Source organism: Phyllobates terribilis, unplaced genomic scaffold (genome assembly GCF_046119375.1).
Source record: "Phyllobates terribilis strain yellow unplaced genomic scaffold, ASM4611937v1 Scaffold_4__5_contigs__length_816908805, whole genome shotgun sequence".
Classification (NCBI taxonomy): Eukaryota; Metazoa; Chordata; class Amphibia; order Anura; family Dendrobatidae; genus Phyllobates; species Phyllobates terribilis.
Window position 1 is genome coordinate 637,571,600 of NW_027362764.1, and position 24,278 is coordinate 637,595,877.

Here is a 24,278-nt window from a genome sequence, read left to right on the forward strand (position 1 = left end):
ATAATCCCCTGTACAAATGCTCGTTCCAAAATAACAATTAGACTGTGCGAGAAATTACTCAAAGGATTGTGGGTAAGAGGGGTGTATGCCTCACGGTCCCTCAGCTGTCTAAAGGCCTCCCTCTCATACCTCCGAGCCGGCCAAACCACCACATTCCCCCCCTTGTCTGCTGGTTTTATGACTACGTCCTTCATATCCCTCAATTCTTTGAGGGCTTTCCGTTGAATCCCCGTTAGATTGTCGTTTTTCCTCCAGTTGGGAATCCTTTTGAATTCCTCTGTGACAAGTTTGTTAAATATTTCTATCTGGGGACACAGAGAGAAGGGGGGGAAGGTGGTTGATCTGGGTAGCACCGAGGACGGGAAAGTACCTATTGCAGCCATATATTCTCTTGAGCCAATTCCTCTAGTACTGCCAATGCTTCCTCCTCTTGTGGAGTATTTAGGTCCTGTCCACTCACCGGATGAGTGTGAAGTTTTCGTAAGATTACTTTCCTTAGAAAAAGTTGTAAATCTTTTATTGCTGAAAAAGAGTTAAAATTATTATCAGGAACAAAAGTAAGACCCAGACTAAGTACCTCTCGTTGTGCGTCGGTAAGTATATGTTCTGAAAGATTAATTACCTCTAAGCTGTTGCTTTGTTTGGGCTTTTTTCCTTTAGACTGGGGTGGTGTTATTTTACGTTTGTTCAGACTCTTGCCCTTATTTGGTCCTTGTCTTCCCTGACCAAACCGCTCTTTATATGTATTGTTAGACCTATAGCAAAGAAATGGTATACCCCTAGAAGAGTGCAATTAATGCAGACAAATAAATTTTAAAAGGTATAAATTTATTAGAATATGTTAAAAAATATATATATACTGCAAAATGTAAGATACATATCAAATAAGTACAAAGGTGAAGAATACATGAAAAGAACGATCACCAGGGGGCATAGGGGCTCAATAGACAATGCATGAAAAATCTACCATGTAAGTAAACACAAGAGAGACAGTGTATATCATTTAAGTATGCAAACATGCATTGGCCCATACAGCAGTACCAATGTACTACATATAAATGCCAGTGTCAATTGAGCTACTAGTATATGGGTATATTTATGCCAATGTAATCAGACATATAGATCAATATGAATCAGGCTTACCCATATCTGTCCGCTGTGATCGTGCCCCGACGCGCGTTTCGCGTGGTGGGCTTCCTCGGGGGGCGGTGTGGTGTGTATGTTGTCCCATGTCTCTATATATATTACATCTTGTCGCAGCCATTGGTAGCGGCGCACGCGGGCGGGATCCCGGTATCCACCTATCATTTCCGGCTATCCTGATGACGGCGCGGGTCAGGAAAGCATTTCCTGTGACGTCACTTCCCGCGTCGCATCATATGGATGCCATAGATGGTAGTGCTATTACAGGGACCCGTTGCGCGTGCGCACATCCATTCGGCCATCTTTCTTATGGGTATAGGAAGGGCACAACTTAATACCCATTCACCAGAAACAAATATAATAAAATATTTGGGGAAGAGGGCCGAAGGGGGAGCGTGAGAACATAGCAAATAAAACAGTCACAGTCCGTGTGGGGGGAGGAAACATATACATCTCATTACATAGGACAACATTCAAGTATATATCGGCAGATGTAGTCCCAAAGGGGATGGTCCCATATTTCTTCTACATTTCCAGACATGCGACTATATTTTTGCTTTTATGTAGGTGCTCCAGTCATCACAAGGATAAGGTCGCGTCCATCAATAGATGAAGCACATAAATAGAGACATCAAGTATGATCATATCCAACTATAAGGGATGAAAGGACATATAAATAAAAAATATATATATATAATAAATACTAAAAACATAACATACACTTAAAAAACACAAATAGGAGAGAGAGGGGAATATTAAGAAATGCGGATAAATTATTAGTTTCAAGAAAATTATTTTGAATTTTAAAGGAAGGGTGAGAATGATAGCTTTTCATTAAGTCCAGAGGGGGACATGGTGTTCAAGGTAAAAATCCAACGACATTCTCGTTGGGCTAAGATTTTCTTTTTGTCACCACCCCTGATACCACAAAATACTCTATCTATTCCAATGAATTTAATTTCATCAATGTTACACTTATGATGTTGCCTAAAGTGTTTCGGGATAGTTTTTAATGTAGAGATGTCCTCAGCTGTACTCGCAGCTTTAATGTCCCTAATATGTTCTCTCACCCGTATGCGGAACTCACGGGATGTGAGTCCCACATAATGGAGGTTACAGGTACAAGTGGCCCGGTAGATAATGTAACTTGTACTACAAGAAATGTAGTGAGTAATCCGGTAGTCCCTACTCCCATCAGAGGATGTGAAATTAGTGGCTCTAACAATATTTCTGCATGCCATGCAGGATCCACATGGGAAGCAGCCCCATCTCTGCAGACCAGCACCGAACGGGTTCGGAGGATTTGCCACATAGTGGCTCCTTACCAGAATATCCTTCAGATTTGGACTCTTCCTTGCAGTGAGCAATGGAAAATCAGAGAGAATTCTCCTCAGAGTTGGTTCTGAGGTCAGTATTGACCAATGTTTTTGTAATGTTTGTCTCATCCTTACCCATTGATTATTATAAGTTGAAATAAATCTTAAGGGGGGATCTTTTCTTTCATTTTTGCTTTTATTCATTAGTAATAAATCTCTCGGTGTTTGTTTGGCACGGTGGTAACCCCGCTTAACGGCTCTCCTACTGTATCCACGCTCAAGGAATCGATCTGACAGGTCCCGAGCCTGAGCCTCAAAAACCTCCTCTGAAGAACATATGCGCTTCATTCTAAGAAATTGACCAATTGGTACAGCACGGATTGTGTGCACAGTATGTGCCGACGTTGCATGCAGAAGGGAATTGACAGATGTCTCCTTCCGATAAACATCCGTCTGGAGTGCACCATTGTTCTGCATTTTAATTTTTACATCCAAAAAGTCAATTTCTTTCCTTGAACATTTATAGGTAAGTTTAATATTCTTTTTGTTTTTATTAAGTTCATTCATGAAGTCATGGAGCCCAGACTCGGGACCCTGCCAGATAATAAAGAGATCGTCTATGTATTGGTACCAGCACTGCACATGGGGGGAGGCACCCGCACCGTCCATGACAACCTCCCTCTCCCAAAAACCCAGAAAGAGGTTGGCATAGGACGGCGCGCACGCCGCCCCCATCGCAGTACCCCGTCTCTGTAAGAAGAACCGATCCCTGAACGTGAAAAAATTATGCGTTAAAATAAATTGCAGGAGTTCCAGAACAAGGTGCCATAGTGCCGAATCTAAATTGCTCATGTTCAGGAAGAATTCTACTGCCTCTAATCCATCCGAATGATCGATGCTGGTATACAGGGACTCGACATCTGCAGTAACAAGAATCATATCTGAATCCAGATATAAACCGTCAATTTTCCTAAGGACGTCCGTAGTGTCCCTGACATAGGAGGGCAGAGTTTCGACCAGAGGGTGCAGGTAATGGTCAATAAACCTGCACACAGGGTCACAGAGCCCTCCGATGCCAGAGACAATTGGACGCCCCGGGGGCTCAAGAGGATTTTTGTGTATTTTGGGTAGTAAGTAGAATGTAGGGACCACCGGATATTGTACCACCAAACCATCAAATATTTTTTTGGGGATAATCCCCTGTGCAAACGCTCGTTCCAAGATATCAATTAGGCTATACGAGTAATCTCTCAAGGGATTTTGAGTAAGAGGAATATATGCCTCCCGATCCCTCAGCTGTCTAAAGGCCTCCCTCTCATACCTCGGGGCCGGCCAGACCACCACATTCCCGCCCTTGTCCGCTGGTTTGATGACTACGTCTTTCATTTCCCTCAATTCTTTAAGGGCTTTCCGTTGAATCACCGTTAGATTATCGTTTTTCCTCCAGTTCGGAATCCTTTTGAATTCCTCTGTGACAAGTTTGTTAAATATTTCTATATGCGGACACAGGGAGAAGGGGGGGAAGGTGGTCGATCTGGGTAGCACCGAGGATGGGAAGGTACCTATTACAGCCGATGTATTCTCCTCAGCCAGCTCCTCTAATACCGCCAATGCCTCCTCCTCTTGTGGAGTATTAGGGTCCTGTCCACTCACCGGACGAGTATGAAGTTTTCGTAAGATTACTTTTCTTAGAAAAAGTTGTAAGTCTTTTATTGCTGAAAAAGAGTTAAAATTATTATCCGGAACAAAAGTGAGACCCAGACTAAGTACTTCCCGTTGTGCATCGGTAAGTATATGTTCTGAAAGGTTAATTACCTCTAAACTGTTGCTTTGTTTGGACTTTTTTTCTTTGGACTGGGGTGGTGTTAATTTACGTTTGTTTTGACTCTTGCCCTTATTTGCTCCTTGTCTTCCCTGGCCAAATCGCTCTTTATATGTATTAATAGACTGGCCACTTGTAGAGGGATCCTCATCCACAGAGGATAAGGATGAGAAAGAATGTATCCGGGATCTAGGGGTTGCATAATTCGACCTTTGTTTATTCCTCCATCTATACACATGGTTCTCAGCATAATCCAAAAGATCCCTCTGATATTTTCTGGACTTAGAGTTCACAATCTCCTTCTCCCATCTCGCAAAGTCACTCTCTAGATCCCTGTTAAGTTTTGCCAATGCTTCAATGTCAAGTTTTTCAATTAGAGTCGCCTGAATAGAGCTGATTTCACTCTCAACAATTTCCAGAGTGGTTATGTTGGATCTAATTAGTAATTCCATATACCCTCTGGAACAATTGGATGACAGATTTTCCCAGGCCTTCTTAAATCCATCATCCTCCATGGTATATGAGGGAAAGACCTGAACCCGAAGGCCTCGAGGGATCAGACCCTTGGTAATATATCTCTCTAGAAAGGCTTTGTTCCACCAAATCCGCGTCTTCTTACTATAAAGTTGTTTTAGCTTAGCAATCAAATCCTCAGTCTCTCCAGTTTTTAAAACCACACATGATTCCTCACCAAATACCTCATCTAATTTGGTAAGCCACGTTTTCTCACGTGTCTTATGATCCATGCGTTCAGGTTGGATAGCTGTGAAAATACACAGTATAATGAATATATACATACTAGTTTACGCAACGGGTGATAAACTCACATAGTGTCCCATTCATGGAAAATGTGGGGATTAAACCATATATCAATATATATAGACCTATAGCAAAGAAATGGTATACCACTAGAAGAGTGCAATTAATGCAGACAAATAAATTTTAAAAGGTATAAATTTATTAGAATATGTTAAAAAATATATATATACTGCAAAATGTAAGATACATATCAAATAAGTACAAAGGTGAAGAATACATGAAAAGAACGATCACCAGGGGGCATAGGGGCTCAATAGACAATGCATGAAAAATCTACCATGTAAGTAAACACAAGAGAGACAGTGTATATCATTTAAGTATGCAAACATGCATTGGCCCATACAGCAGTACCAATGTACTACATATAAATGCCAGTGTCAATTGAGCTACTAGTATATGGGTATATTTATGCCAATGTAATCAGACATATAGATCAATATGAATCAGGCTTACCCATATCTGTCCGCTGTGATCGTGCCCCGACGCGCGTTTCGCGTGGTGGGCTTCCTCGGGGGGCGGTGTGGTGTGTATGTTGTCCCATGTCTCTATATATATTACATCTTGTCGCAGCCATTGGTAGCGGCGCATGCGGGCGGGATCCCGGTATCCACCTATCATTTCCGGCTATCCTGATGACGGCGCGGGTCAGGAAAGCATTTCCTGTGACGTCACTTCCCGCGTCGCATCATATGGATGCCATAGATGGTAGTGCTATTACAGGGACCCGTTGTGCGTGCGCACATCCATTCGGCCATCTTTCTTATGGGTATAGGAAGGGCACAACTTAATACCCATTCACCAGAAACAAATATAATAAAATATTTGGGGAAGAGGGCCGAAGGGGGAGCGTGAGAACATAGCAAATAAAACAGTCACAGTCCGTGTGGGGGGAGGAAACATATACATCTCATTACATAGGACAACATTCAAGTATATATCGGCAGATGTAGTCCCAAAGGGGATGGTCCAAAAAAAGTCCAAACAAAGCAACAGTTTAGAGGTAATTAACCTTTCAGAACATATACTTACCGATGCACAACGGGAAGTACTTAGTCTGGGTCTCACTTTTGTTCCGGATAATAATTTTAACTCTTTTTCAGCAATAAAAGACTTACAACTTTTTCTAAGAAAAGTAATCTTACGAAAACTTCATACTCGTCCGGTGAGTGGACAGGACCCTAATACTCCACAAGAGGAGGAGGCATTGGCGGCATTAGAGGAGCTGGCTGAGGAGAATACATCGGCTGTAATAGGTACCTTCCCATCCTCGGTGCTACCCAGATCGACCACCTTTCCCCCCCTTCTCCCTGTGTCCGCATATAGAAATATTTAACAAACTTGTCACAGAGGAATTCAAAAGGATTCCGAACTGGAGGAAAAACGATAATCTAACGGTGATTCAACGGAAAGCCCTTAAAGAATTGAGGGAAATGAAAGACGTAGTCATCAAACCAGCGGACAAGGGCGGGAATGTGGTGGTCTGGCCGGCCCCGAGGTATGAGAGGGAGGCCTTTAGACAGCTGAGGGATCGGGAGGCATATATTCCTCTTACTCAAAATCCCTTGAGAGATTACTCGTATAGCCTAATTGATATCTTGGAACGAGCGTTTGCACAGGGGATTATCCCCAAAAAAATATTTGATGGTTTGGTGGTACAATATCCGGTGGTCCCTACATTCTACTTACTACCCAAAATACACAAAAATCCTCTTGAGCCCCCGGGGCGTCCAATTGTCTCTGGCATCGGAGGGCTCTGTGACCCTGTGTGCAGGTTTATTGACCATTACCTGCACCCTCTGGTCGAAACTCTGCCCTCCTATGTCAGGGACATAAAAGCAAAAATATAGTCGCATGTCTGGAAATGTAGAAGAAATATGGGACCATCCCCTTTGGGACTACATCTGCCGATATATACTTGAATGTTGTCCTATGTAATGAGATGTATATGTTTCCTCCCCCCACACGGACTGTGACTGTTTTATTTGCTATGTTCTCACGCTCCCCCTTCGGCCCTCTTCCCCAAATATTTTATTATATTTGTTTCTGGTGAATGGGTATTAAGTTGTGCCCTTCCTATACCCATAAGAAAGATGGCCGAATGGATGTGCGCACGCGCAACGGGTCCCTGTAATAGCACTACCATCTATGGCATCCATATGATGCGACGCGGGAAGTGACGTCACAGGAAATGCTTTCCTGACCCGCGCCGTCATCAGGATAGCCGGAAATGATAGGTGGATACCGGGATCCCGCCCGCGTGCGCCGCTACCAATGGCTGCGACAAGATGTAATATATATAGAGACATGGGACAACATACACACCACACCGCCCCCCGAGGAAGCCCACCACGCGAAACGCGCGTCGGGGCACGATCACAGCGGACAGATATGGGTAAGCCTGATTCATATTGATCTATATGTCTGATTACATTGGCATAAATATACCCATATACTAGTAGCTCAATTGACACTGGCATTTATATGTAGTACATTGGTACTGCTGTATGGGCCAATGCATGTTTGCATACTTAAATGATATACACTGTCTCTCTTGTGTTTACTTACATGGTAGATTTTTCATGCATTGTCTATTGAGCCCCTATGCCCCCTGGTGATCGTTCTTTTCATGTATTCTTCACCTTTGTACTTATTTGATATGTATCATCGTATTTTCTGGGGTGTACCATTTTTCTTATAGGTCTATATATATTGTTATATGGTTAAATCCCCACTGTTTCCATGAATGGGACATTATGTGAGTTTATTACCCGTTGCGTAGGTAGTATGCATATATTCATTATACTGTGTATTTTCACAGCTATCCAACCTGAACGCATGGATCATAAGACACGTGAGAAAACGTGGCTTACTAAACTAGATGAGGTATTTGGTGAGGAATCATGTGTGGTTTTAAAAACTGGAGAGACTGAGGATTTGATTACTAAGTTAAAACAACTTTACAGTAAGAAGACGCGGATTTGGTGGAATAAAGCTTTTCTAGAAAGATATATTACTAAGGGTCTGATTCCTCGAGGCCTTCGGGTTCAGGTCTTTCCCTCATATACAATGGAGGATGATGGATTTAAGAAGGCCTGGGAAAATCTGTCATCCAATTGCTCCAGAGGATATATGGAATTACTAATTAGATCTAATATAACCACTCTGGAAATGGTTGAGAGTGAAATCAATTCAATCCAGGCGACCTTGACAGAAAAACTTGACATCGAAGCATTGGCAAAACTTAATAGGGATTTAGAGGGTGACTTTGCGAGATGGGAAAAAGAGATTGTGAACTCTAAGTCCAAAAAATATCAGAGGGATCTCCTGGATTATTCTGAGAACCATGTATATAGATGGAGGAATAAACAAAGGTCAAATTATGCAACCCCTAGATCCCGGACACATTCTTTCTCATCTTTATCCTCTGTTGATGAGGATCCCTCTACAAGCGGTCAGTCTACCAATACATATAAAGAGCGGTTTGGTCAGGGAAGACAAGGACCAAATAAGGGCAAGAGTCTGAACAAACGTAAAATAACACCACCCCAGTCTAAAGGAAAAAAGCCCAAACAAAGCAACAGCTTAGAGGTAATTAATCTTTCAGAACATATACTTAACGACGCACAACGAGAGGTACTTAGTCTGGGTCTTACTTTTGTTCCTGATAATAATTTTAACTCTTTTTCAGCAATAAAAGATTTACAACTTTTTCTAAGGAAAGTAATCTTACGAAAACTTCACACTCATCCGGTGAGTGGACAGGACCTAAATACTCCACAAGAGGAGGAAGCATTGGCAGTACTAGAGGAATTGGCTCAAGAGAATATATCGGCTGCAATAGGTACCTTCCCGTCCTCGGTGCTACCCAGATCAACCACCTTCCCCCCCTTCTCTCTGTGTCCCCAGATAGAAATATTTAACAAACTTGTCACAGAGGAATTCAAAAGGATTCCCAACTGGAGGAAAAACGACAATCTAACGGGGATTCAACGGAAAGCCCTCAAAGAATTGAGGGATATGAAGGACGTAGTCATAAAACCAGCAGACAAGGGGGGGAATGTGGTAGTTTGGCCGGCTCGGAGGTATGAGAGGGAGGCCTTTAGACAGCTGAGGGACCGTGAGGCATACACCCCTCTTACCCACAATCCTTTGAGTAATTTCTCGCACAGTCTAATTGTTATTTTGGAACGAGCATTTGTACAGGGGATTATCCCCAAAAAAATATTTGATGGGCTGGTGGTACAATATCCGGTGGTCCCTACATTTTATTTACTACCAAAAATACACAAAAATGCTCTTGAGCCCCCGGGACGTCCCATTGTCTCTGGCATTGGAGGGCTTTGTGACCCTGTGTGCAGGTTTATTGACCATTACCTGCACCCTTTGGTCGATACTCTGCCCTCCTTTGTCAGAGACACTACAGATGTCCTTAGGAAAATGGACGGTTTGTACTTGGATTCAGATATGATTCTTGTTACCGCAGATGTCGAGTCTCTGTATACCAGCATCGATCATTCGGATGGATTGGAGGCAGTGGAGTTCTTTCTCAGTATGAGTAACTTAGATTCGGCACTATGGCACCTTGTGTTGGAACTCCTGGAATTTATTTTAACGCACAACTTTTTCACGTTCAAGGATCGGTTCTTTTTACAGAGACGAGGCACTGCGATGGGGGCGGCGTGCGCGCCGTCCTATGCCAACCTCTTTCTGGGTTTTTGGGAGAGGGAGGTTGTCATGGACGGTGCGGGTGCCTCCCCCCATGCGCAGTGCTGGTATAGATATATAGACGATCTCTTTATCATCTGGCAGGGTCCCGAGTCTGAGCTTCATGACTTCATGTGCGAACTCAATAAGAACAAAAGGAACATTAAACTTACTTATAAATATTCAAAGAAAGAAATTGATTTTTTGGACGTGAAAATTAGAGTGCAAAATAATGGCGCACTCCAGACGGATGTGTATCGGAAGGAGACATCGGTCAACTCTCTTCTTCATGCAACGTCGGCACATACTGTGCACACAATCCGTGCTGTACCAACAGGCCAATTCCTTAGAATGAAGCGCATCTGCTCTTCTGAAGAGACCTTTGAGGCTCAGGCTCGGGATCTATCTGATCGATTCCTTGAGCGTGGATACAGTAGGAGAGCCATTAAGCGGGGTTACCATCATGCCAAAAAAACATCGAGAGATTTATTATTGGCGAATAAAAGCAAAAATAATAGGAAAGACCCTCCTCTAAGATTTATCTCCACGTATAATAATCAATGGGTAAAGATGAGACAAACATTACAAAATTATTGGTCAATACTTACCTCAGAACCAACCTTGAGGAGAATTCTCTCTGATTACCCATTGCTCACTGCAAGGAAGAGTCCCAATTTGAAGGATATCCTTGTAAGGAGCCATTATGTGGCAAATCCTCCGAATCTGTTCGGTGCTGGTCTGCAGAGATGGGGTTGCTTTCCATGTGGATCTTGCATGGCATGCAGAAACATCAATAGAGCCACTAATTTTGGATCCTCTGATGGGGGTAGGGACTACCGGATCACTCACTATATTTCTTGTAGCACGAGCTACATCATTTACCGGGCCACTTGTACTTGTAACCTCCATTATGTGGGACTCACGTCTCGTGAGTTGCGCATACGAGTGAGAGAACACATTAGGGATATTAAAGCTGCGAGTACAGCTGAGGATATCTCTATATTGAAAACCATCCCGAAACACTTTAGGTTATATCATAAGTGTAACACTGATGAAATCAAATTCATTGGAATAGATAGAGTTCTTTGTGGCATCAGGGGTGGTGACAGAAAGAAAATCTTGGCCCAACGAGAATGTCGTTGGATCTTTACTTTAAATACCATGTCCCGATCTGGACTTAATGAAAAGCTATCATTTTCACCTTTCTTATAAAAATCAATCCGCGTTATTCAATACACCTCTCTCTCCTATCTGTTTTTAAAGTGTATGTTATGTTTTAAATAATTATTATTATATATATTTTTTACTTATTTGTTTTCTCATACTTTATAGTTGGATACGATTTGATGTCTATTTATATGCCCTACCTATTGATGGACGTGATTTCAACCTTGTATATTTCTATGGGACCGTGTAAGGAATGGAGCGCTTATAAAGGGGAGGAAAAAGAGAAAAATACAGTCACATGTCTGGAAATGCAGAGGAAACATGGGACTATCCCCTTTGGGACCACATATGCTGACATATATTTGAGGGTTGTCCCATGTAATGAGATGTATATGTTTTCTTTTTCTTCTTATATGAACTGTGACTGTCTTATTTGCTGTCTTTTTAAGCTCCACTCCCGGTCCCCTATTCTTAAATATTTCATTATACTGGTTTTTGATTGAACAAAGAATAAGTCCTGCCTTTCACCTTTTGCCCACAAGAAAGATGGCCTATTGGATGTGCGCACGCGTAGCGGGCTCCCGCAATACCATTTCCATCTACGGCATCCATATGATGCGACGCGGGAAGTGACGTCACAGGAAATGCTTTCCTGACCCGCGCCATCATCAGGATAGCCGGAAATGGTGTGTGGATACCGGGACCCCGCTTGCGTGCGCCGCTACCAATGGCTGCGGCAAGGAGGGATATATAAAGAGACATGGTGACTACATACACATCACACTGCCCCCCGAGGAAGCCCACCACGCGAAACGCGCGTCGGGGCGCGATCACAGTGGACAGATATGGGTAAGCGTCACTTACATTTACTATTTTTTGAATAAACGCATAAATATACCCATATACTAGTGGCTTTAATTGACATTGGTAGTTATATGTAGCACAGTGGTACCATTATATGAGCCCATGCATGCTTGCACGTTTAATGATGTACACTATTTTTTTCTGTGCTAATTTACATAGAGGATCTCTTTTGCACTGTCTATTTAGCCCCTATGCCCTTCTGTGATTGTCTTTTTCATGTATTTCTCACTTTCATACCTATTTACCTGTATCTTATACTTTTGTAGTGTTTTTTTAATGTATTCTAATAAAATATATACCTTTTAATCTATCTGTTTGCACTCATCGTATTTTCTGGGGTGTACCATTTTTCTTATAGGTCTATATATATTGTTATATGGTTAAATCCCCACTGTTTCCATGAATGGGACATTATGTGAGTTTATTACCCGTTGCGTAGGTAGTATGCACAGATGCCTATTTATACCTGGCCGGACACAACAATATAGGTAACCCTTTTTTTTTCATTATTTCATGAATTTCATGAAATAATTAAAAAAAAAATATGCGTGGCTTCGCCCTATTTTTGTGTCCAGCCAGGTACAGCAAGCAGGAACGGGCTGCCCCCAACCACCAGCTGCCTATTTGTACCTGGCCGGACACAACAATATAGGGAAGCCCTTTTTTTAAATTATTTCATAAATTTCATGAAATAATTTAAAAAAAAAATACGTGGGGCTTCGCCCTATTTTTGTGTCCAGCCAGGTACAACTAGGCAGCTGGGGGCTGGAATCCACAGCGCAGGGAGTCCCAAGCTTTCTGGGTCCCCCCCGCTGCAAATTGCAGTCCGCAGCCACCCCAGAAAATGGCGCGTTCATAGAAGCGCCATATTCTGGCGCTGTACCCAACTCATCCAGGGCCCTGGTGCGGTGGCTCGCTGGGTAATAAAGGGGTTAGGGCCTGCTTGGCATTATCAGCCGGCCCTATGCCCGAAATTCATGGGGTCACGCCAATATTAAACATGACCACCATGAATTTCTAGTAAAGTATTTAAAAAAACACAACTCCCAGAATAAAGTCCTTTAATTTAAATAAACACACAATTGTTTAATGTTCTAAATTAAACCATACTTACCATCAGGCTCATTCCAGCTGAAGCCAATGTCTTCTGCAATAAAAGTAAAATAATAAAGCAACCTCATCCTTACCTTTCCATGGTTCCCATGACGGCTCCAGCTCTGCTACATTGACATGACAGGCTGGATCGCAGCCGAAAGCTGCCATCCAGCTTGCCATGCCGCAGACACTGAGAAGTGCAGGCATGCTTGCGCTCTGCAGTGTCCGGCTGTGACGGCATCCAGATGAGCCGAGGTCATGTCCAATGAACTCAGCTCACCTCATGCACGTCACTAACAGCATGGGAGAATTCTCCTGCGCTCAGCGCTTCAGCAGGAGAATTCTCCCAAGCAGGGATGGCATTGAGATGACAGGCTGGATCGCAGCTGAGCGTTGCCATCCAGCATGCCATCCTTCATAGACACTGCAGAGCGCAGGCCGCTCTGCAGTGTCTCTGAAGGATGACAAGCTGGATGCCAGCATTCAGCTGCGATCCAGCCTGTCATCTCAATGCCATCCCAGCATGGGAGAATTCTCCTGCTCAAGCACTGAGCGCAGGAGAATTCTCCCACGCTGTCAGTGATGTGCATGAGGTGAGCTGAGTTCATTGGACATGAGCTCACCTCATGCACGTCATTGACATTGTGGGAAAATTCTCCTGCGCTCAGCGCTTCAGCAGGAGAATTCTCTCACGCTCTCTGCAAGCGCAGGAGAATTTTCCCACGCTGTCAGTGATGTGCATGAGGTGAGCTGAGTTCATTGGACATGACCTCGGCTCATCTTTATGCCGTCACAGCCAGAGACTGAGGAGCGCAAGCATGCCTGCGCTTCTCAGTGTCTGCGGCATGGCAAGCTGGATGGCAGCTTTCGGCTGCGATCCAGCCTGTCATGTCAATGTAGCAGAGCTGGAGCCATCGTGGGAACCATGGAAAGGTAAGGATGATGTTGGTTTATTATTTTACTTTTATTGCAGAAGACATTGGCTTCAGCTGGAATGGGCGTGATGGTAAGTATGGTTTAATTTAGAACAATAAAGAATTGTGTGTTTATTTCAATTAAAGGACTTTATTCTGAGTGTTTATGGTTTCTTTTTAACTTTGACTATGGGGTTAGTAATGGGGGTGTCTTATAGATGCCTCTCCATTACTAACCTGGGCTTGATGTCAGCTGGCATTATAAGCTGACATCAACCCCAGCCCTATTACCCCACTGCCACCGCTACAGGGCAGTGGGAAGAGCGAGGCTAAGTGCCAGAATTGGTGCATCCTATGGATGCGCCATTTCTAGGGCGGCTGACGGCTGGTGTTTCTAGCCTGGGAGGGGGCCAATATTCATGGCACCCTTCCTGGGCTATTAATATCAGCCCCCAGCTGTCTGCCTAGCCTTTGCTAGCTATTAAAATAGAGGGAACCCAACGTAATTTTTTTTTTGGGTCCCCCATTTTAATAGCTAGTAAAGGCTAGATATTCAGCTGGGGGCTGATATTAGTAGCATGGGAAGCTCCGTGGGTATTATCCCCTTCCCAGGCATCAAACATCTGCCGGAGCCATCTGCTTAACCTCCGCTAGAGACTAAAATTACGGGGAACCCCACGCCAATTTTTTTTTTAATAAATCCATTATTTTAACACTAAATGACAAGTACAGTAATCAACACTGTCACTGTACTTATTATATATGTGACTGACATGTTTCTATCTATCTAATCTATGTGTGAATCTCTATTCTTTCTGTTCTAAATTGTCGGGTACAGATGCTGAATTGCCGGCCGGCTGTTTTAAAGAGACAGGTGCATGAAAACACTATTATTTTTTTTTAATAAATCCTTTAACACTAAATGACAAGTACAGTAACCAACACTGTCACTGTACTTCTTATATATGTGACTGACATGTTTCTATCTATCTAATCTATGTGTGATGCTCTATTCTTTCTGTTCTAAATTGTCGGGTACCGGTGTATGCCACTGCTGAATTGCCGGCTTTTCATATTTCACTGTGAGCACTGTTCCCATCGATTTGGGCAACCACTGTAATGCCACAACCACCGTGGCTGTGGCATTACAGTGAGTGGCAGACAATCCCTGCATGATTGGTGCTCTAAATAGCGCCAGACATGCAGGACACGCTTTTGGTGCACGAACAGTTATTGAACATAACCTCGAACAGCCGAATTTTTTGCAAATCGTTCGCGTTCGTCGAACTACTCGAACACCGCCCAAAACAGCTCGAATTTGAGATTGGCGAACAGTTCTAGTCGAACACCGCTCATCTCTAGTGGTCTCTAAAAAAAATGGTTTTGTAAATTTTGTTGTTAAAATGAGAAATGGCTGGTCAACTTTTAACCCTTATAGCTCCCTACTAAAAAAAAAATTTTGTTCCAAAATTGTGCTGATGTAAAGTAGACATGTGGGAAATGTTATTTATTAACTATTTTGTGTGACATACAGTGCAGACCAAAAGTTTGGACACACCTTCTCATTTAAAGATTTTTCTGTATTTTCATGACCATGAAAATTGTACATTCACACTGAAGGCATCACAACTATGAATTAACACATGTGGAATTATATACTTAACAAAAAAGTGTGAAACAACTGAAAATATGTCTTATATTCTAGGTACTTCAAAGTAGCCACCTTTTGCTTTGATGACTGCTTTGCACACTCTTGGCATTCTCTTGATGAGCTTCAAGAGGTAGTCACCGGAAATGGTTTTCACTTCACAGGTGAGCCCTGTCAGGTTTAATAAGTGGGATTTCTTGCCTTATAAATGGGGTTGGGACCATCAGTTGTGTTGTACAGAAGTCTGGTGGATACTCAGCTGATAGTCCTACTGAATAGACTGTTAGAATTTGTATAATGGCAAGAAAAAAGCAGCTAAGTAAAGAAAAACGAGTGGCCATCATTACTTTAAGAAATGAAGGTCAGTCAGTGCGAAAAATTGGGAAAACTTTGAAAGTGTTCCCAAGTGCAGTTGCAGAAACCATCAAGCGCTACAAAGAAACTGGCTCACATGAGGACCACCCCGGGAAAGGAAGACCAAGAGTCACCTCTGCTTCTGAGGATAAGTTTATCCGAGTCACAAGCCTTAGAAATCGCAGGTTAACAGCAGCTCAGATTAGAGACCAGGTCAATGCCACACAGAGTTCTAGCAGCAGACATATCTCGTCAACAACTGTTAAGAGGAGACTTTGTGCAGCAAGCCTTCATGGTAAAATAGCTGCTAGGAAACCACTGCTAAGGACAGGCAACAAGCAGAAGAGACTTGTTTGGGCTAAAGAACACAAGGAATGGACATTAGACCAGTGGAAATCTGTGCTTTGGTCTGATGAGTCCAAATTTGAGATCTTTGGTTTCAACCACCGTGTCTTTGTGCGACGCAGAAAAGGTGAACGGATGGACTCTACATGCCTGGTTCCCACCGTGAAGCATGAAGGAGGAGGTGTGATGGTGTGGGGGTGCTTTGCTGGTGACGCTGTTGGGGATTTATTCAAAATTGAAGGCATACTGAACCAGCATGGCTACCACAGCATCTTGCAGCAGCATGCTATTCCATCCGGTTTGCGTTTAGTTGGACCATCATTTATTTTTCAACAGGACAATGACCCCAAACACACCTCCAGGCTGTGTAAGGGCTATTTTACCAAGAAGGAGAGTGATGGGGTGCTGGTCAGATGACCTGGCCTCCACAGTCACCAGACCTGAACCAAATTGAGATGGCTTGGGGTGAGCTGGACCGCAGAGTGAAGGCAAAAGGCCAACAAGTGCTAAGCATCTCTGGGAACTCCTTCAAGATTGTTGGAAGACCATTTCCGGTGACTACCTCTTGAAGCTCATCAAGAGAATGCCAAGAGTGTCCAAAGCAGTCATCAAAGCAAAAGGTGGCTACTTTGAAGAACCTAGAATATAAGACATATTTTCAGTTATTTCACACTTTTTTGTTAAGTATATAATTCCACATGTGTTAATTCATAGTTTTGATGCCTTCAGTGTGAATGTACTATTTTCATAGTCATGAAAATACAGAAAAATCTTTAATTGAGAAGGTGTGTCCAAACTTTTGGTCTGTACTGTATCTCTTTGATTTAAGGGCATAAAAATAAAAATTTTGAAAATTGCAAAATTTTCAAAATTTTCGCCAAATTTCCGATTTTTTCACAAATAAACGCAAGTGATATCGAAGAAATTTTACGACTGTCATGAAGTACAATATGTCACGAAAAAACACTCTCAGAATCAGGGGGATCCGTTGAAGCGTTCCAGAGTAATTACCTCATAAAGTGACAGTGGTCAGAACTGTAAAAATTGGCCTGGTCATTAACGTGCAAACCACCCTGGGGGGTAAAGGGGTTAAACTTTTATATTTTTTTATTTTTTTAATATTTTGAAAAACATTTTTTTACACTTTTTGCATGCTTCAATAGTCTCCATAGGAGACTAGAAGCTTCAGCTGTCCAATCGCCTCTGCTACATAGAGGCGATGAGCAGACCGCCACTATGTAGTAGAAACGCTCACTTGCTATGAGCGCCGACCACTGGGTGGCGCTCATAGTTATTGAGACATGACATCCACAGGGGTCTGCTGCAGACCCCGGGTTGTCATGCCAACCCATCAGTGACCCGATGGGCGGGGCCTAGGACGCGCTTCCCGGAAGTGCGAGTTAAATGCCGCTGTCAGAGATTGACATTGGCATTTAACTGGTTAACGGCCGTGGGTGGTTCGCGATTCCACCCGCGGCTGTTGCGGGCACATGTCAGCTGTATAAATCAGCTGACATGTGCCCGGTTCAGCGTGGGCTCAGCACCGTAGCCCCCGTTTAACCGGCCTTTCCGATGTGGTGCATACTATTACTTACCACGTCGGAAAGGGGATCATTTGTATTTTTTTGATATGTGTTTGCATTTTTATGCCCATTATTATAGCCAGGGATTGGGGTTTCCAGATGCTTATGGCTTATTCATCAATTTTGATTTGTTAAAAAAGTTGCAACATTTTTTTGTGCAAATGTACTCCAGCCATTTTACCCACTTCCTCACTCTAGAGTGATTATAAGTACTGATGAGCGAATATGTTCGAAATCCGATCTCAAATGTTAAGTTCAACACGAATGTGGCACATTCGGATTCGTGATCGGAAAGGCGAGCAAAATTTGTTAAATTTGGGAAAATCGGTAATGTTCAGCGAATTTCCGTGGTTACGTTATTGCGGGGCAACTACAGCGTTTTTTACAGTTTTGCTAGCATAGTGGTTGTGTGTGATGAGCGGGGAGTCGTGGCAGATGAGTGAGGGGGCTGGTGATAGCTTAGAACAGGTCAGATCAGCTGTGCAGATCAGCAGGAAAGCACGGCTAGCCAATCAGAGCGCAGGAAGCATCTACAGTGTCCCAGACAGAAGGGCTTCTGCAATTGGCTGCTGAAATCACATCTCCTCTCCATATAAAAACCGGCCATGTTCCCTCAGCGCCATTTTATGCATGTCACTGAAGGAGATAGACGCTGCGGAGTGTGCAGTGTCCTGTGTAATGAGAGATATTAACTAGATAGATGGGCGCTTCTGTGGAAGTCAGATAGTGTAGATAAGTCCTGTGCTGTGTACCTGTTCAATTGACCTTGCTGCCTTTTTTTTTTCTTTTGTGCAATTACTGAGATTCTCACAGAAAGAGCAAGGTCTATGGCTCAGAACAGTGCTGTTCATCGGTTGTACTGTGCTCAGTACAGATCTTCAATCTATTTTTGCACTTGCAAATGTGATAAAGCAACCAAGCCCTTGTAGGCCACTTTTTGTTTTTGTGGGGTTGAAATTCAGCTATCTGCAGAGCTTGTCAGTACAGAGCTTATGAGTGCAGAGCACAAACATTTTTTTTTTCATTTGCTAATATGATAGTGCAAGCTGTGTTAGCCCAGTTTATCATTTTTTTAGTGGATGAACTTCAGCTTTATACACAGTAAAACAAATATTTTTTTGCTGTTGCTAGCCACAGTGCACCAAAGATTTTTTTGTGATGCAGACGTGTTACACTGTGCTATAAGCCACCTAGTGCTTTTAGTGGCTGTGAAATTCAACTGTTTTCAGAGTGAAAAAAGTAATTTTTTCTGTTGCGCCAGCGCTCTCTCAGAACGTGTGTTCAGCTCTGCTGGTGGTGTCCTGGCGAATAAGCGCACCCGGCTGTCCCATGAATGTGTTGACCGCCTAACTTTCATCAAAATAAACAAGTCATGGATCTCAAAGGACTTTTGAACCCCAATTGCAGACTGTATAGAGTAAGTGATGTTGTAGTTTTTAGTGTGCTGCATTGATCTTGTGGAATTGCAGTCTGTGATATGGCTTGTGTGCCTGCTCTTGCTGCAGCTGCAGGTTTTAGGCCCTAATTTTTGAAAATGTGGGGAATCCTGATTGAGTCACCATCTATTGGGCTGGCTGTAGTGGAAGAGGTGTTGTTCCCCATTTTACTACTTATACTCTAGTGAAATTGATGCCACTTTGGTGGTTTTAGGCCCAAATGTTTTCAAATGGGAACAGTCCTGATTGGGTCTCCATCTACTGTGTTGGCTGTAAGGGAAGAGGTGTCGTTCCTAATTGTACAATTCCTACTGTACTGAAATTGATGCCACTTTGTTGTTGTCTGCCAGTAATTTTTGGAAATGTGGGGGATCCTGATTGGGTCTCCATCTATTGGGTTGGCTGTAGTAGAAGAGGTGTCGTTCCTAATTGTACAATTTCTACTGTACTGAAATTGATGCCACTTTGTTGGTATCTGCCAGTAATTTTTGGAAATGTGGGGAATCCTGATTGGGTCTCCATCTATTGGGTTGGCTGTAGTGGAAGAGGCATCATTCCTAATTGTAAAATTTCTACTGTACTGAAATTGATGCCACTTTGTTGGTGTCTGCCAGTAATTTTTAGAAATGTGGGGAATCCTGATTGGATCTCCATCTCCAACTCAGCGGTTCAATTAAATGATCCGTGCCAGGTAGTAGAGAGCAGCATATATATCAAATAATACCACAACACTGATAACTTGCAAGTGAAAACAAACAAACTTTATTTAGTGCAGCAAAGAGTGCAGCAAAAAGGGACAGACAGAAAAAAGCTGCAACTACCAGCTTTTTTCTGTCTGTCCTTTTCAATGGCCCTGATATAGGTCAGTCTGACTGAAACGTTGGCCTTTTTTCTTGTACAGACTCTTTGCTGAATGAAGCGAATAAAGTGTGTTTTCACTTGCAGGTTGTCAGTGCCGTGGTATTACTTGATATATTTTGAAGAATGTGGCGCAAAAAACATCAATGAATACCACAAGCCAAAAAAAGAAAAGTGACTTAAAAATGCAACTGATGAATAGGGACCTAAATCTTTTTAAAACTGAGCTCCATGTACCTTTTCTAAACCTAACATTTGTCTCTGATGGTGACTCATAAATCTTCATAACGTAGCTCTTTGTTCAGTGTCTTTGGGTTATGTTTGATAATGATTTGCCCTTCACAATTTATTCACTGACAAATCCTGTCACCAAAATACATTTCACATTCCTTATATCACCATTGACACTGCTAAAACACTTGTTCAGGACCTGATTATTTCTCATCTGGTAATTTATTACTGACAGTCCATTATATGAACTTCAGTCTGTTATCAATACAGCTGTCAACCTGACAAAGTTGAAATCATAAGTTTACAAACAGTTAGGTTAACGTTATTAAAACTCATATTGATCCCCTCCACAAATTCTATAACAACAAACTTATAGTTTAACCCCTTAATGTACTATATGCATCATAAGTTGTCTCCTTGCCTTAGATGTGGACTTGAATGTGGGTTGGGATGGAGTGCTAATTGACTTTCGGAGTGCAATTTTGGATGGAATAGATTGCCAATGTTATATCATATTTGCAGAGCCCCTGCGGTGCCAAAACAGCATAAGCACTACACATGTAACTACATTTTGAAATCTATACCCCTCGAGGAATTCATATAAGCATGAAGTGACCATTTTAGACCAACAGATGCTTCACATAACTTTATAACAATGGGATGCAAATATAAAAAATGATTTTTTTTCCACAAAAATGTTTCTTTAGTCTAAAAATGTTTAATTCTCACAAGAGGCAATAGAAGAAAGAGGCAATTTGTTATGAAAGTTCTCCTGAATACTGTGGCACACATGTAAGTGGCTGAATCCTTTTTAATCTTATGGCGGGTGTCATAATACTGTAGAAGGATTTCATGAGGCAATTGGCTCCTTCCCTGTCCCTCAATGAAGGAGGACCCTAGGCTATCCTTGTTCCCCATATTACACCTAAAGGTGGGGATGCTGGGGTCTTGTACTTTGCTTTCCTCCTATATGCATGCTAAACTGTTCTCCTCCCACACCCAGGGAGGTATGGGAGTGAAGTGTATAGAATAATACAAACCTGACAGACAGGGGAAACAGACAGGGATAAAAGAAATCACAATCATACAAATACACTCACAAAACAACGGAGTGGAGATCAAGGGAGAATAAGGAGGGACTAACCAAATGGGAAGAGGATTAGGATAAACATACAAACCAAATCCACGCAGAAATCCCCTAAAACAACACCAACCAACTCCTACTAATTCAGAACTCTCCTTCACCACCAAACCAGGAAGTGTGAGCTATCACTGGCAATTCCCAAGTGCAAGTGGTGAGCATATATACCAGAGGGGAGTGGCTAACACAGAACAGCTGAGACAATTCAGGACTGAGAGCTCCAAGAGATAGAACTGATTAACCCTTGCAATAACAGAGCAAGGAAAATATACCCTGCTAATAGGAAGGGGAAGCAGATCTAATCAGTGCAGAAGTTCATGTAACCAGATGTCACAATCTTCTGGCCCCTCTCTGTCACAGTATCCCCATGACACTACCCCTCCTCCTAAGAGGGGCCTCCGAATCCTCAAAACCAGGTTTATGTGGATGTGAAAAGACTGGACAAACCTGATGGCATGAACATCAGACCCTGGTACCCACATTCTCGCCTCAGGACTGTAACCTTTCCAATGTACCAAATATTGAAGAGACCGGCATACAAAGTGAGAAAGCAAGAATCGATAATCTTAGCTATCTGAAATTCCAGATTACCATTAACAATGACTGGGGAAAGTGGTGGTGCAGATGGTTCAGAGGAAGCAATATATTTTTTGAGAAGTGATCGGTGAAACACATTATGAATCTTGAAAGTGGCTGGCAAAGCAAGGCAAAACGCTACTGGATTAATGACGGCAACTCTCTTATAGAGGCCGATAAACCTGCGTCCCGGATTCCAAGAAGGAACCTTCAACTTAATGTTCTTCGAAGACAACCACACCAAATCACCAACACACAGGTCCAGACCCACCAAGCGTTTACAATCAGCCATACACTTATATTTAGACCTCATCCTCCTCAAATTATTAAGAACACTTTGCCAAACCGATGTCATCGAAGAAGAAATCTGTTCCTCCTCAGGTCCTCCTGAAGGACAATTCCAGTGAGACTTGGATGACTATTTGACCTTTGTATTGCAATTTTGGCTGGAATACTGTACATTGCTGATGCCATGTCACACTAGCAGAACCTCTGAAGGGTAAGAAAAAAAGAAAAAATGATAAGTAACCCCATGATGGAAACTATACCAATCAAGGAGTTTATGTAGAGTTGTAATACGTTTTTTGAACCTACATGTGCATCACAGAATTTTATAACATTGGGCTATGGAAATAAAAAAATTAATTTTCTCCACAAAAATGTCAAATTAGCGGCAAATTTTTCATTTTCACAAGGGTAAAAATGGACCCCACAATTTGTTACATAATTTCTCCTGAATGCAGTGATACCCTATATGTGGTTAAAAACTAAAACTACTGTTTGGCTACATGCTTCAAATATTACAAAATTGATACACATATTTTTAAGACATGACAAATAAAAAGTATATATATACAGTATATTAAAAGATAATCATAGACAATCAACAGAGCTGACACATGAAACTGGTACACAGACAATTAATTGTCTGAAAACCACATGAATATCTTGTAAACTCAATAATAGTCATATAGGTCCTTGTAAAACTGAATCAGACTTTAACAATAATGGCAGTCCTGCATCATTACAATATGTTAGAAACCACAATAAATAAAGTGCGATAGTGCGCCTAAAGTTAAATTGATGCAAGGCAGAATGTACCAAAATTATAGCACCAGAAGCAGGCCAGTATAGGAACAGGGACCCCTTGAATCCCCTACACACGTTTCGCTCTTAGGTATGCAGCTTCATCATGGGGCAGTGATTTACATCTTCCCCAACAGTACCTTTTATTGCCATAATGTCCGGTCACGTGACCTTTACAACTGTAAAGGTGGCGCATGCGCTCTCGGCTGGCCGCGTCACTAACCTGTCTGCATTGGCGTCAGATGAGATGCCTCTCCATAGCTCCTGAACATGCGCACGGCATCACAGAGACACCACAGAGAAGGAGGATGCCGGATGAGGAGCAAGTACGCATATGACAATTTCAGACATGATAGAGTTCTGTTGCTATAACTCACTAGGAATAAGGACAAACTTGGTGTGGTAAGTATATAAAAGAACCACAAGGATGGAACTAATACAACATCACAATTTGTTTGTTATGTCTTAAAAATATGTGTATCAATAACATTTTGTAATATTTGAAGCACTTTAGACTCCAATTGTTCTCCTATGCATATTATATGTTCATGCATAAAGTTGCTTCCAGGGTTCGTTGAATCTTGTGATTTCTGGTATAATGTTTGACTATGTGGCAGGGCTTGAATGGAAGGAGCACTATTTGGCTTTTAGAACACAGATTTTGGTGCAGTAGAGTGCATGCACCATTTGCAGAGCCCCCTACATGCTAAAACTGTAGAAAAAAAGTGACCTAATTTTGGAAACTGCACCCCTGTAGGAATTGATCTATGCATGCAGCGACTATTTTTGTCTCTCTGGTATTTTCCAAAAAACAAGCATGCACAGCGTGAAAATTGCAAATATGCCAGCCTACTGACTGTACATTGTGCCCAGCTCATGCTTTTGGAGACACGCACCCCATAAATTGTTAAGTGGGTTCTTCTCGTTACAGTAATGCTATACCTGTGGACGTTAACTGAAATTTAGGCACAGTAAACGGCTCAGCAGGGAAGAAAGGGGAGTTTTTGTATTAGGGAGCACAGATTCTGCTGCATTGGTTTTTGGGTGCCATGTTGCTTTTTCAGAGCCTTTATGCTACCAGTAATATGGGAATCTACTATTTTTCATTTTCAGATGATGGACCTGAGTAGGGGGTTGTTTTTTTGCGGTTGGATTTGAAGATTTTATTGGTAACAT